The 12,421-nt window shown below is 39.5% G+C and overlaps 1 long non-coding RNA gene across 1 annotated transcript in view; it reads right to left on the bottom strand.

The window, feature by feature from the left end:
- Positions 1-3,092: 3,092 nt before the first annotated feature.
- Positions 3,093-12,421, bottom strand: part of LOC147871248 (uncharacterized) — a 67,004-nt gene continuing 57,675 nt past the window's right edge. Inside the window, exon 3 of the long non-coding RNA XR_015532701.1 lies at positions 3,093-3,217. This is a non-coding gene — a long non-coding RNA (uncharacterized LOC147871248). The remainder of the gene's footprint in view (positions 3,218-12,421) is intronic.

Raw genomic sequence — 12,421 nt, 5'->3', positions numbered from 1 at the left:
TTCTCAATTTTAATTTAAAATTCAAACCGAAATATCTGATTTGTGGCACAAACTAGATTTCTACGGTTCACGGATTTAATACAATTTAATGACAAGAATTTAGTTTTAAATACCAACACCTAGAAACACAAATGTGAGACGGTAAAAAAAATATATGTATATAAATAGGTGGGTACATTGTTTAGTGTCGGTAGCAAACACAGACCATGCCTTGGCACTTGTGAAATTCAGTCTTTTATAAAAAGTTTTATACTTCGTCCCCTTAAATGACATACTGGTATCAATGAACTGCAAAAATATATTCTTCAGGTTTTCGAAACAGATGGATATAAAGAACACGTATTTGTTAGACTATCTGCCATAGTGATCGCCGGACGCATTAAATGGCTGCCTAATAATTAAATATCAATAAATATTCAGTGCTTGCGCAGTTAAACATATAATTCTAGGGCAGCATTTTGGGTACCGTGATATTTTTCGTGACAAATTCCGGGATAATACTTTAAATTAGGCCACTTACGCTTCCTTCCATATCCTTTCCAATTTATTTTTTTCAATAATCGTCCTATCATTCGACGCTATATAGTTTGAACTGCTGAAAGCGTCATTAAATGCACAACCAACAACGGCAGAAACACATATACCGCCTTCTCCCGTCAACGGAGGGGTCGGAAAATAAAAATGTTCACAGAGCAATATGACACTGATTTCTAAGAAGCATTGTTTCATCGACCTCCACTTAACATACATACCTACATTTACATTGCAAAGAGTGGCTCGCGGACTAAATATTGAGAACTACTGAGTGAGATCATCGTCTGTTATGGTAGTATAATTCAATAAGGGAAATAAATAATTCTGATACAATTATTTACTCAGACATTCCTTACTGTAGCACGCATAAGACGTAGACCTGTATATGTATAAGGTTAACAATTCAAGAAACAAATGAATATTATTATTATTATTATTATTATTATTATTATTATTATTCAGTGTTCTGCCTGACGACAGGTCCATTGCTCTGCCCAAAAAGAGCTCTCCAGTTTTCCCTATTCTCAGCTTCTCGTTTTAATTCCTGGAACGTCATCTTCTTTCCTTGTTTAAGGTCGTCGGTTAGCTGTATCAGTCTTCTTCCCAGTCCTCGCTTTCCTTCAACCTGGCCTTCGATGATATCACTCAGTAACCCATTCCTCCTCATAATACGTCCCAGCCAGTTAGCTTTCCTTCGTGTAATCGCCCGCAGAATGTTTCTTTGCTCGTCGACTCTCCTCAATACGTATGAGGTTAACAAGTCAAGAAACAAATGACTACACTACATTAAATTCTGCAAACTCCAACGCAGAAAACATCAAACTTTCAATTAAGCTCGATTCTGTGCACCTGACAAGCAGCAAAATAGAAAGATTGCAAAAAGCATACGAAGTTGACTGTAGTTGAAAGAGAGAAATTAGTAAGTGGCAAAGGATCATTTAAGAAGCAGTATTACTTTTTACATGCCACAGTAATCTGATTTATTCGCCTGTAGTTAAATCCAGAAAGTAAAAAAAAAAAAGATAGACTTGGAATATGTTCACACACACACACAAAAATCACACAAAATAATGTAGGTTTTTAGAGGCCATTATCGTCAGTAGAAGGAAAGGTTGTTTATAGTGAAAGGATCGATATAATTTAGGATCCAATTTGATATATGACGTTAGACGTTTGAAAAGTGCTGGAATCTATATATCATTAATTTTTTTGTATCTTTGTAACTTCTCTGCCAGGCTCAAAGTGTTAACAATGTGATAAATATGAGAAATATGCAGGTACATTTCACCTCTCACCTTCATCTAAATCTTTGTCAACGCTTGGACGTGTTTCCCCCCTCTTTAGCTTCATTTGCAATTCAAACAAACAACGTTACCGTCCCAAGACTTTTCATCATGAGTTTTAGGTGGAACCACCATCACCTTTAAGTACACTCTCGGACGGCTCGAAGTAGGGATGTAAAATTCCCAGAAACTTTAAATCCTGGGAACAGACACACATGGTCGGGCCTTTAAATTCTTCGCTTACGCCAAAGTTTAAAAAAGAACTCACAAAAATAGGGCAAATGAACTTTGGATATTCATCAACAAAAGAAAGTTAAAACTGCTTCAAAAACTAAGAAACTCAAAAATAAAAAATGTATAGTTATTAGATTTCGTCTGAATATGAGTAAAAAGAATTTTGAGGGAAAATATAAGATGGTAAAGTTGCGTCATATTGTGATATAATAAGTATATATTAAATCTTGTCCGTCTAATCACAATAATTCTTATTAAATGTTAATTATTGTAATATTTTAATATTTAATAAGAATTATTGTGATTAGACGGACAAGATTTAATATATAGGGAAAATATATTTAAAATATGGCATCAGAACCACCTACCTCAATGGTCAGACAAGTAATTACTTCGCGTGAGTACAGTATATATCTATTTGAATGTGTAATCATTCTTCGAAATTACACAGGAATTCAGTTGAATGGGAACAACTTCACAATGAGAAGACAGCAGTTGAATATGAATGTTCTTAAGTTCCTAGACCTAACACGAATGAACATAAGCCATTTATTTCTCTCGATAAATTTTATTTGCTAGTATTAGACCTACCAACGCAGTAAATACATGCCCACTAAAAATGTATTCTCTTCCATTTTATGTAGAGTCCGAACCACACCAAATATCAAATCCTACATTTTCAATTTTAAACAAATAAATAAGCATCTATTTATTCGTAGTTTATTTAACAACGCTGTAATCGCTCGATAATAAGTGTCATCATTACTTAAAAGATAAATCGTTTATGTATATTGTGATAATTAAGGTTCTCAGAGGGTCGAACATGAAGATGACAGCCTTCTGGGATGTACTGCATAACTGGCAGAAATTCGCCCACGTTTCAGATGTTCTTACCAATTCCACCACCAAGACAAATGAGTCGTAAAGTTCAAAATGACGGTCATTTTCATTTTGTATATCACAAGCACATATATATTAAGATTACAGTCTATTGCGATTAAAAATATTAAGACGAGAGATGAAGTTCAAAATGTAACTTACCACACGCACAGTTTCCAGGTCGCCACTAAGAGGTGCTGGAAGAGAACGAGCTGGGACATTTTGACTGCTTCAGGACTGAGGTTCGCCCCGCGCTGATCAATGCTTCGTCTATCACTACTGAGTCCCTGCAATGATATGAAGCATAATATCAACATTACAACGTTACACAAGGCAAACTCGGTACAGTAAATCACGCGGTCTGAAAATAAGCGAACAAGAATTAACTTGTAAATTAAATGGCCCTATTCACAACCAAATACAACAAAGTAGACGTATTTGACCACAAAACATCTTCCTTTATCTACTTCTCATTTAACATGTTAAGTCTGTTTTAAGGTTACGATCGTGACGTATTCGAGGCTTTGCTCGGCGTGCTCGTATATATTAAACCCCTTTTCCGCTCGCGGACTACTCATCGCTCTGAGGACGGAGGCAGTAAGCACCTCCGAAAGCCGGTCAATTTCTACTAGACTACATGGTGCAAAACCCCAAAAGACAGTCCCTTCATTTTAGTATCCCATCTGTGCCTACGTCCCTAAAGTAATCTTAATTTCAGGTTTTCGGAATAGAATATGTTAATTTACAATCTGTACTCTGTCCATCACATCGAGATGATTGTCATCAATTGTCAGCTTCTACGGTCATTTGTTCCTCTCTCTGGTCCAAACGATCCCCTCATCACAGACTTATGCCCTTTTAAAATAAATACGAATATAGCTGTATTGTTAAATAACAAGGTGTTATATTTGTACTAAGCCTGTTGCAAGGCGAAGAAACGAGTGACCCCACGGTCACAGCTGAAGCAAGGGTCAAATACAATGGAGCATTTGACAAGTCAAATTCATGACGGCTTCACAGTGTTCTGGTGCGGTCGGTCAGTCTACAGACTCTACCAGAACTTCGCATTCATTGGAACAGTAAGGGGAAGTTTGTGGAATAAGGCCGCCTTCACTGTGATCCAGTGGGTGTTTCTTAATTTTACTTTACAATTGTTTAAGGTCAGTACTGGAGTGTGATATAAGGTCCTATATAAAATGGAGTGCACATATTCCAGAGTCGGGCTTCTATATTTTTAACACCTCGCTGGCCTAGATGTGCATTTATGGGTGACGCAGATTTAAACTAAACTACGTTTGAAGATTTTCGTCTTCTGGGTTGTTGCGCTGTGTAGTCTGGTCGATGTTTACCAACGTTTCAGAGGTCATACTGCCTCCATCATCAGGGCGATAAGTATGAAGATTTCTGTCTTCTGGGTTGTTGCGCTGTGTAGTATGGTCGATGTTAACCAACGTTTCAGAGGTCATACTGCCTCCGTCATCAGGGCCCTGATGACGGAGGCAGTATGACCTCTGAAACGTTGGTAAACATCGACCAGACTACACAGCGCAACAACCCGGAAGACAAAAATCTTCATACCCACCGCTATGAGAACCTCAAGTTCGAGTCAGAGACGAAGCCCCTGACATAGGATTGAGTGTGTGGTAATGTGTTGCTTGGTCAGGGCTTTTACACACCTCGAGGGGTGATGGATCAGTTTGCAGCATTGGTGAAGTGATGATTAGCAGAGGGGAACGTGAGAAGATCTGCTTTAGTTTCACGTCGTCCACCATGAATCTCATTTCAAGTGTCCAGTCTAAAGCTGCAAAGTTAATATACACGTGGATCTCTAACAAATAGTGGAGACAGAATTAATTATTAATTGTATTTTGATTAGTATCTGTATTGTAAATCATATCAAATTTTAGATCCTAATAAAATCTGTACGTTTTCATGTACCGGTCGTATGTGCAATAAACAGAAAACTGTACAGTAAAGCGGACATTTTCTGATTCAATGGACCTTGTCCGTTGAAAAAGAAAATTTCCGCATGTGACCTTTGAATCATTTTCACTCAACTGCCTCCTCATAGAGCAGTTCTTTCATGAAAGTTGTGTCACTGTAGATGCCCAGTTCATGTTACTAACCGCTTTAATGGTGTTCCACGGAAATTATGGTTTAAGGATGCATCACTGCCATCGTAAAAAGAAACAACTCTACAATTTATCAGACATTGCCATTACGGACACCCAGTCCCCCCACTATTACACCGTTAAATAGAGAGTCTACTGTATTTGGGTTTCCTTTCTATTTTCTATTTTTTTCCTTCCTGTGTAGTACGGAATGAACCGCATTAGACTAATACGGGTCGAAATTCATTTCAATAACTTTCAGCTAAGCATACCTACACCAACACGAAGTTTAATCAAAATGTGTTTCTCCTAAATCCGATATTTCCACCCGTCCTATAAAACCCTTTCACAATCCAATTTTCTCACCATACACCGAGGTCAGTGGAACATAGTTTGGGGAAAGAAGCAACTAACGAGAACACAGACTAATAAGAATCTACAATTGCGTCTGACAAGCGTGGGGGCAAACTTCAGGCTTATTTTCTTTGGTGTCGAAAGTATACCCCCCCCCCCCCACCCCAAACAGTATATCATAGCTGGGACTCACTTATTCTCTCATTTGAACATTCACACTCTTTTATCATCACATTTACTCTACTTCGCTTCACTCTTACCTGGTGGCCATTTTCCCCTCACAACAGTTAACAGCCTTTCACTGCGCCATCAACAATAACATCCAAAACCCTCCACAAGATCCCTGCAGGACGGAAACATCCCGTTTCGTGAAGCCACATTGTATTCAATCATTCGGCACATCTGGAAGGTAACTTACTAAAAATACAGAGGGATTTTACGTTCAAGAGTGAAGAAATATTTTATTGGCTTAACAAACACGTTCTGCCCATGCACTTATAATTCAACTATCGTAGATACAAGAAATATACTGAGCAGCATACAGCTTCTGAATCAACTGAACAAAGTCCTGCTTGAGAATAAATAGTTCTCAAATGGAAATGAAATTCATTAAACATTTCTTCTTCCAAATTAATTTTAATAATATCCTCCCACATAGGCACGTGTGTCCCGAGCATCCTCCTGTCTTCTCGTTACCTGGCTGAAATTGTATCTGTATATTTCTCATCTCCCCCATACTCATCTCGTCATCCCGAAGTTGTTCACACGACTAATAGTTGGTGGATTTATTAGCCAGCAAAGCTACTATCAGGTTTTCAAAAATGACTATATTCCATAGAGCTAGTTAGTGTTTCTTTACGTTACAAATTAATAGCGGAAATTAAGAAGGAGTTTCCAGCAAAGCAGAAATTCCTCTATTCACCTAGTTTCCAAACCAGATCTTAGGATCGCCCGGTCTCTACTCCAATGGGTACCAGGAGTTCTATCCCTGAAGATATAGCGGCCGCAGTGAGAATCTGATCATCAAACTCTACCCAGCACCGTATTTAAAAATAATGTTCAGTTATACTTCCACGTCCACACACAGCTTCATAGCTTTGTAACTTTCCACAAGAACAAATCAAAAACATTTATATAATTTCTGGGAAAGAACGAAACCATCGGGAGGCAGATTTAGTGGACGCAAAATCAGTTTCCTCGTACCTCATCGAGCGGCCAACGAAGAAGGGAGATATCTTTCGAGTAGTACAGATTTTCAGTCGGATTAGCACAGTCTCTCTGTCCGTCTACATAGGTTCAGTGGTAATTGTTCTCACTCTGTCCCCTTCGTATGTCTACTACGAAGTATTGGCTTCGTAAATTGCTCATTTTCCGGTGGATCCATTGTGTATTTGTACCCCTCACAGGGGCAGAGTACCGGTATGGTTCAGCAAATCACTGTCGGGACTCGTGAGGCCTACTGGTTGCTCCGGTCAGACACGCAGCCTGTGGACAACCGAGTCGCTACTGCATCCATAGCACGTGTGGTTATCAGTACGAAATACTTCATTAAAAGATCAATTTAAACAGATCACAAGTTAGGCTAGAGATCAAAGAACACTGCTTTCGTACAAGTCCTTAATTGCTTAAAAATAAAACTGGCAACAACGCTAATTTAATCAATTAACAACCCACCTAACTTACCAACAGAACCAGCTATCGTATCTAGGGAATTAAACGACTACATAAGTGAGCAAGCAGCTGACTAACTGAGCAAGTAGGTAATTAATTAACCAACTAACTACCTAATTAAATAACCAACCAGCTAACAAACCAATGTACTAGCGTTAAGCAACTTTGCACGAAACTAACTGACGACCCAGGTCACTAACCAAAGAAGCATACAGCCAACTAATTAACTAACTAACCAAATATATAACCAATTAACTAATTAACCAACCAGGCAGCTATCTAGTTACTCAAAGAATTAGTTAACTAATTAATCAAGTACCCACCCAACTAAATGACTAATCAACCAACTAACTAACCAACTAGACAGCTAAGCAACCAGCCAACCAATTAGCTAATTACCTGCCAACAAGTATCTAGCAATTAATCAACCAACTATACAGTTAACTAAACTTAAAAGTGAAAGCTGAAGGAGGAAACAGCTGTGTTCTCTTCACCCCGACATTTTCCCGAACAGATCAGGAAAGTGGGCCTTTGGGCCGGGATTGAAACCCAGGACCAATTGAATACTAAGCAGGGACGACTGGTCTTCTTATGAAAACAAGATCGGGCCCGTCCCGACTTTCTTCCAATTCACGTTTTGTCCTGTCAAAACGAGCATCAAGACCGAAGCGCCTTAATCCACAACATAATTGCCTTTATAAAGAGATAAATAGGTTATGTCTCGTTCCTTCCGTGTCAGTGAGACGCCATGTGATCAAACAACATAACAAAGCGTTCGAACAAATGTGAAAACAGTTTTAAATCGGAGGGTGGGGGGGGGGGGCCACGGTAGTTATACAAATAGCAGTACGATGATGCCAGTTCTATTATACTGCTTTGTATCATAATAGATTAATCAATTCGATTTGGTAGTTGGTTCCTTGTAGCCAACAGCCCTCACCCTCTGTCCTTTTCATACAATATAAGCCAGCATGTCATTGTGCGTCAGTGAACACTGAGTACTCACAACTCTGACAACCGCGAAGATGCAGTTTCATCTTAGTGTAAAACCGGCGCAACTGACAAAAACTACGAGAGTTTTGAAACACTGACGAAGACGGCATTGTGGGATATCGTGCCGCGTCGCCCTGTTGACGGACGTTTCAGACAATATTACTGCTTCCATTGTCAGGGCAATGAGTCGCACATTAATTAAACATAAAATGGCTAAAAATTTTACTATTTTTAAAACGTTAAAGTACTTAATATATTTTATGTCGCGTGTGCAAAAAAGTTTTAAATTCCAAAAAGAAAAGCCCTTGTTAGAAAATACAATATAATTAATTATAGGCTACACAGTATACGAGGCCATAATATATGGGAACCATTACTGCACTAACTCAGTAAACAATTTTTACCTTAGTCAACAAATCCAGATTCAAAATTACTGTCAAGCTGATGCAGGATAAGACGACAGGAACGCGAAACTAGCCAACCATCTCAGTCTGATGTCGAGGTTTATGAAAAGTGGAGATTCACTTTCATTTCTGCCTGAATCACGATAGCGTGTTCCTTAGGTAAAAGAGAAAACTTCGTCATTATTCTGTTTACTTAACGAACTTCAAAGTGCGCCATCACAGTCACGTGCCCTGACAATTCTTAAAATCTGTTTGCCTAAGACACCGCCCACTTCCTCGGGCTTCTAAAATTATCGTTTTTCAAGTGATTCCCTACGACCAGAATCATGGTATTTTAGACGTGTTCGCAACTAAGAGTTTAAAAAAAATACGTCTATTAGATTCACCCTGTCTGTCCGTCCGCATGTAACCCGAGAACTGCTAAACGGGCTTTCATAGAATTGTACGTACACTGGAAGTTTTACCAACACGTATCTGTACATTCCAATCATTGTTAAAATCGGGCAACAATAACAAACACTTTCTGTAAAGACTTGCGTACATCCCTGCGCAAGTGACGGTGGGGAATCCCATCCAGAAGAAACCACGTGGGGAATCCTCCACGAGGACATCATCACCTAGCCATGTAGGCTCCAACGATCCCAGGAAATTTTGACGTTACCGACTTCGTTCGAAAACTCGTAGGCGCACAATTCTTAGCAATGTATACGTTAATCTAATTAACGTTATTTTCCTCCAATTTGATTTACACAAACGGCCAAACGCAGCCTTGTGCTGTTAAAAGGGGAGCTATAGGACAGTGGTATTCAACCTTTTTTTGTTCGCGTACCCCCAGATATAATTTCTCTTCAACTTTCAACCCCCAAAGTTGTTGGTGTATAATTCAAGTTATACATAGTATATAATCTACATCTAAAATAAATTAAATAAATTACATTACTGATTATTTAGTGTTTATCATAAAATAATTTTTTTTTTTAAATTTTACGTATCCCCTAAGATGTCTTCGCGTACCCCAGGTTGAATAACATTGCTATAGGAGAACGTTGAGTCTCAAGCACTATTCCGTGTGAGGGTGGGCAGAAGTGAAGACAATGTTCGAAGCATTTCTAGCCTCGGCAGTAGTGAGTGGTCGGCTTCACGTTCCGGCCACCTTATCCCCCCATAAGAGACCCCCTTCCCAGTGGACCCCAGAGTATATGTAAACCTGGCGATACACAGGAAAATGTCAACATACAAATCGAGAATCATTCGGCCAGAGCGTAGACTCCTCTCTACTGAACTCTGGTAATAAATGGCTATTTCTTTACCTTAAAGAGTCCAATTAATGTAGAGCAGCTTTCTTGCTCATAGAAGATTCTTCCTCCAACTCAGAATTCTACACTTCGTTAGGCAGTACATGTGCCACTGCTGCGCGGAACACCGGGCTAAGCTAACATAACAAGGCATATAATACAGACTGAAGGATAAAGGCCAGGGAGAATTGATGGCTAAACCATTGACTTCCACAGCACAATAGTCCGCCGCCTCCCTTCTAGCCAGCGAGCTGGATGCATGTCCATTCACCACTGGATGTCGTCATTTCCTTAAATTTGTACCTGCAATTTATATCTCTACAGAGTGGAAATGTGTACTGAATTCTTGTTGAGAATAAATGGACCTATTTTCTTCGTTATCCGTTAGATTTGGTTTTGGAGACCCATGCTCTTAGGAAATGATAAATTAAGTTTACCTAATAAGTTTTCAGCTTCTCACGACGGCTACTATGAAGATTGCTAACTTCTGGGTTTTACTGCAGTGCAGTCTGGTAGACGTTTACAGATGTTTCAGATGTGTTTACTCCTTCCATCATCAATTATCCTGATAAAAGAGATAATGAATACCTCCGAAACGTGGGTAAACGTAAACCAGACGACAGAAATCTACAGCCCGTAGTACCAACTACCTAAGAGTCCGGAGATAGGGATTAGCTCTATCTAGTGGGCCCAACTGTGTAGGAACCTGAAGACGGAGATAGAGTCCCATCTCCGAAACGTCGTTTTACGTTTTATATTTACTAGACGATGGATAATATCCAAGTAAATTTTTATTCAATTGACTCTTCACCATTGTCAAGAAGTTCTAGATTTGATATACCTAAGAGTAACTGAGGAGATTCATCAGCCCTTCTGGTCTACGAGCTTTTGGTTGGCAACAGCCGAAGACCACGCGGAGGACCTTTTGACTATCAAAATTATGTTCCTGTAGCGGAGGGGAAGAATCGAAAGCTTGAGAAGGAGACGGAAATTTCGAAAACAGAAAGCGGCTGTAATTTGGAACAGAGGCTTTTTCCTGATAAATGTCCGTATAAGCATTTTTGTTTGTTTGTTTAGATGTGTAGAAATCACTCTTTCATTTGTACCAGACCTTTAGGTTAAACTTTTCTCAAATATACAAATAAAATAAAACCTTCCTGTTAAAAATTCAGTGTGAAAACGGTTAAGAAATCTTCAATAGCTGTGCCGCCGTCTCTTAGCCAGTTCTTCCAGTAGTGCGTTCAATTATCTCCGCATAGGGACAACATACCTAACCCAAGATAAGTGTGTCCTATGTTCTGAGGGTTTCTCCGCCCAATTTCTCGACTATATAAACGACAAGAGAAATTGCGAACTGAAATACAGACCCATTATGTCCCCTCGGTCTGGTCGTACTTGTGCGTGACTCCGATTGTCAATTGTTCCTTGTAGCGCTAACAAGTTTGAAAAGATTCACATTTAAAAGGACCCCCCGCTGACGTCTCCAGCCCCAAAAACCTCCCCCTTTGCTCGCTCGCTCGGGGTTGGCTTCAACTAACAGCATTATTATAAGCCAATCGCATAATAATGAAGAACTTGTAAAGCGGTTTTGAGAAATGGTTAACTTGCAAGACCGATTCACACTGTATCAGGAAAACATTTTGGTGTGTCCGGCTATCTGTTGGTTGGGCGCCGAGAGCCGGCGGACTTCCCGCATGTAAATGGAGCCATCGCCGGTGCAGAGATAAGACGTACAACCCGCACTCCTATCAACGCAAGTACATATGACCAAAGCGTATATTTATTACAATATTAAAACAGATAATACAGAACAGGTTTGGGGAATTTTACTAACTGAAGGAAAGACACCAAATGAAAAACAGTGCGTAGATAGATGCCAATATAAAAATATATCTCAAAGAAACAGCGTAATAGAATGTAAATTGGATTCATCTGTCTTAGGATTCAGACCAATGGTAAGCTCTTTTGAAAAAAGGTATTAAGAACTGGAGTTCCACAACAGTCGAAAAATTTCTAGAAACTCTAGCCGAAAGAGTTAGTCTCTGCGTGATTTTACCTATGTGAAATGGCAGAGGATATGCGTCATTTAAGCTTTCTGCAACCGTTGAATTTGAGACTGCCTGAGCTCTAGAGCAAGTCTGGATGGGGTAAAAACAATATCCCATTATATCTTACAGGAATCGAACTACAATTATCGATATCGCATCAGAATGGAGCGCTAATGTAGTAATGAGGACGATTTTACACTTGTGAATCGGGCTCTGGAGACACGGCTGAACTAACTTGTGAGAGACTGCTGGACCAAGTTCTCGTTCCAGCAGTGCAAACATACCAGCAGTAGGCCAAGGAACAGTTGAAGGTGTTCAGGAAACAAAAGAGATTTCATACACAAAGCAGGAACGCCGAGACAAAACACATAACACGTGGACTTTCAAAGTTACCTCTTCAAAAAAATATTAGTCAGTTTAACTACAAGGAATTTTTATTTGGCAGTTTAGCTGTGAGACGAAATTCACTCACTTTTCTTTGGCGCGACTTGGCTGAAGAGACGCCCGAATCTTACATCTTGGCCCGCGATCGAAACTGTATTGAAGCAAAAGTGAGGTTGATGACAAAGCTCACTTCAGGGAACAACCAAGAAATGCATACCTAAGCGTAGCACT

Source organism: Zootermopsis nevadensis, unplaced genomic scaffold (genome assembly GCF_977971745.1).
Source record: "Zootermopsis nevadensis isolate Lab colony 2312 unplaced genomic scaffold, Znev_1.0 Znev_ptg000061l, whole genome shotgun sequence".
NCBI lineage: Eukaryota > Metazoa > Arthropoda > Insecta > Blattodea > Termopsidae > Zootermopsis > Zootermopsis nevadensis.
This window is presented reverse-complemented; position numbering and strand designations above follow the sequence as displayed.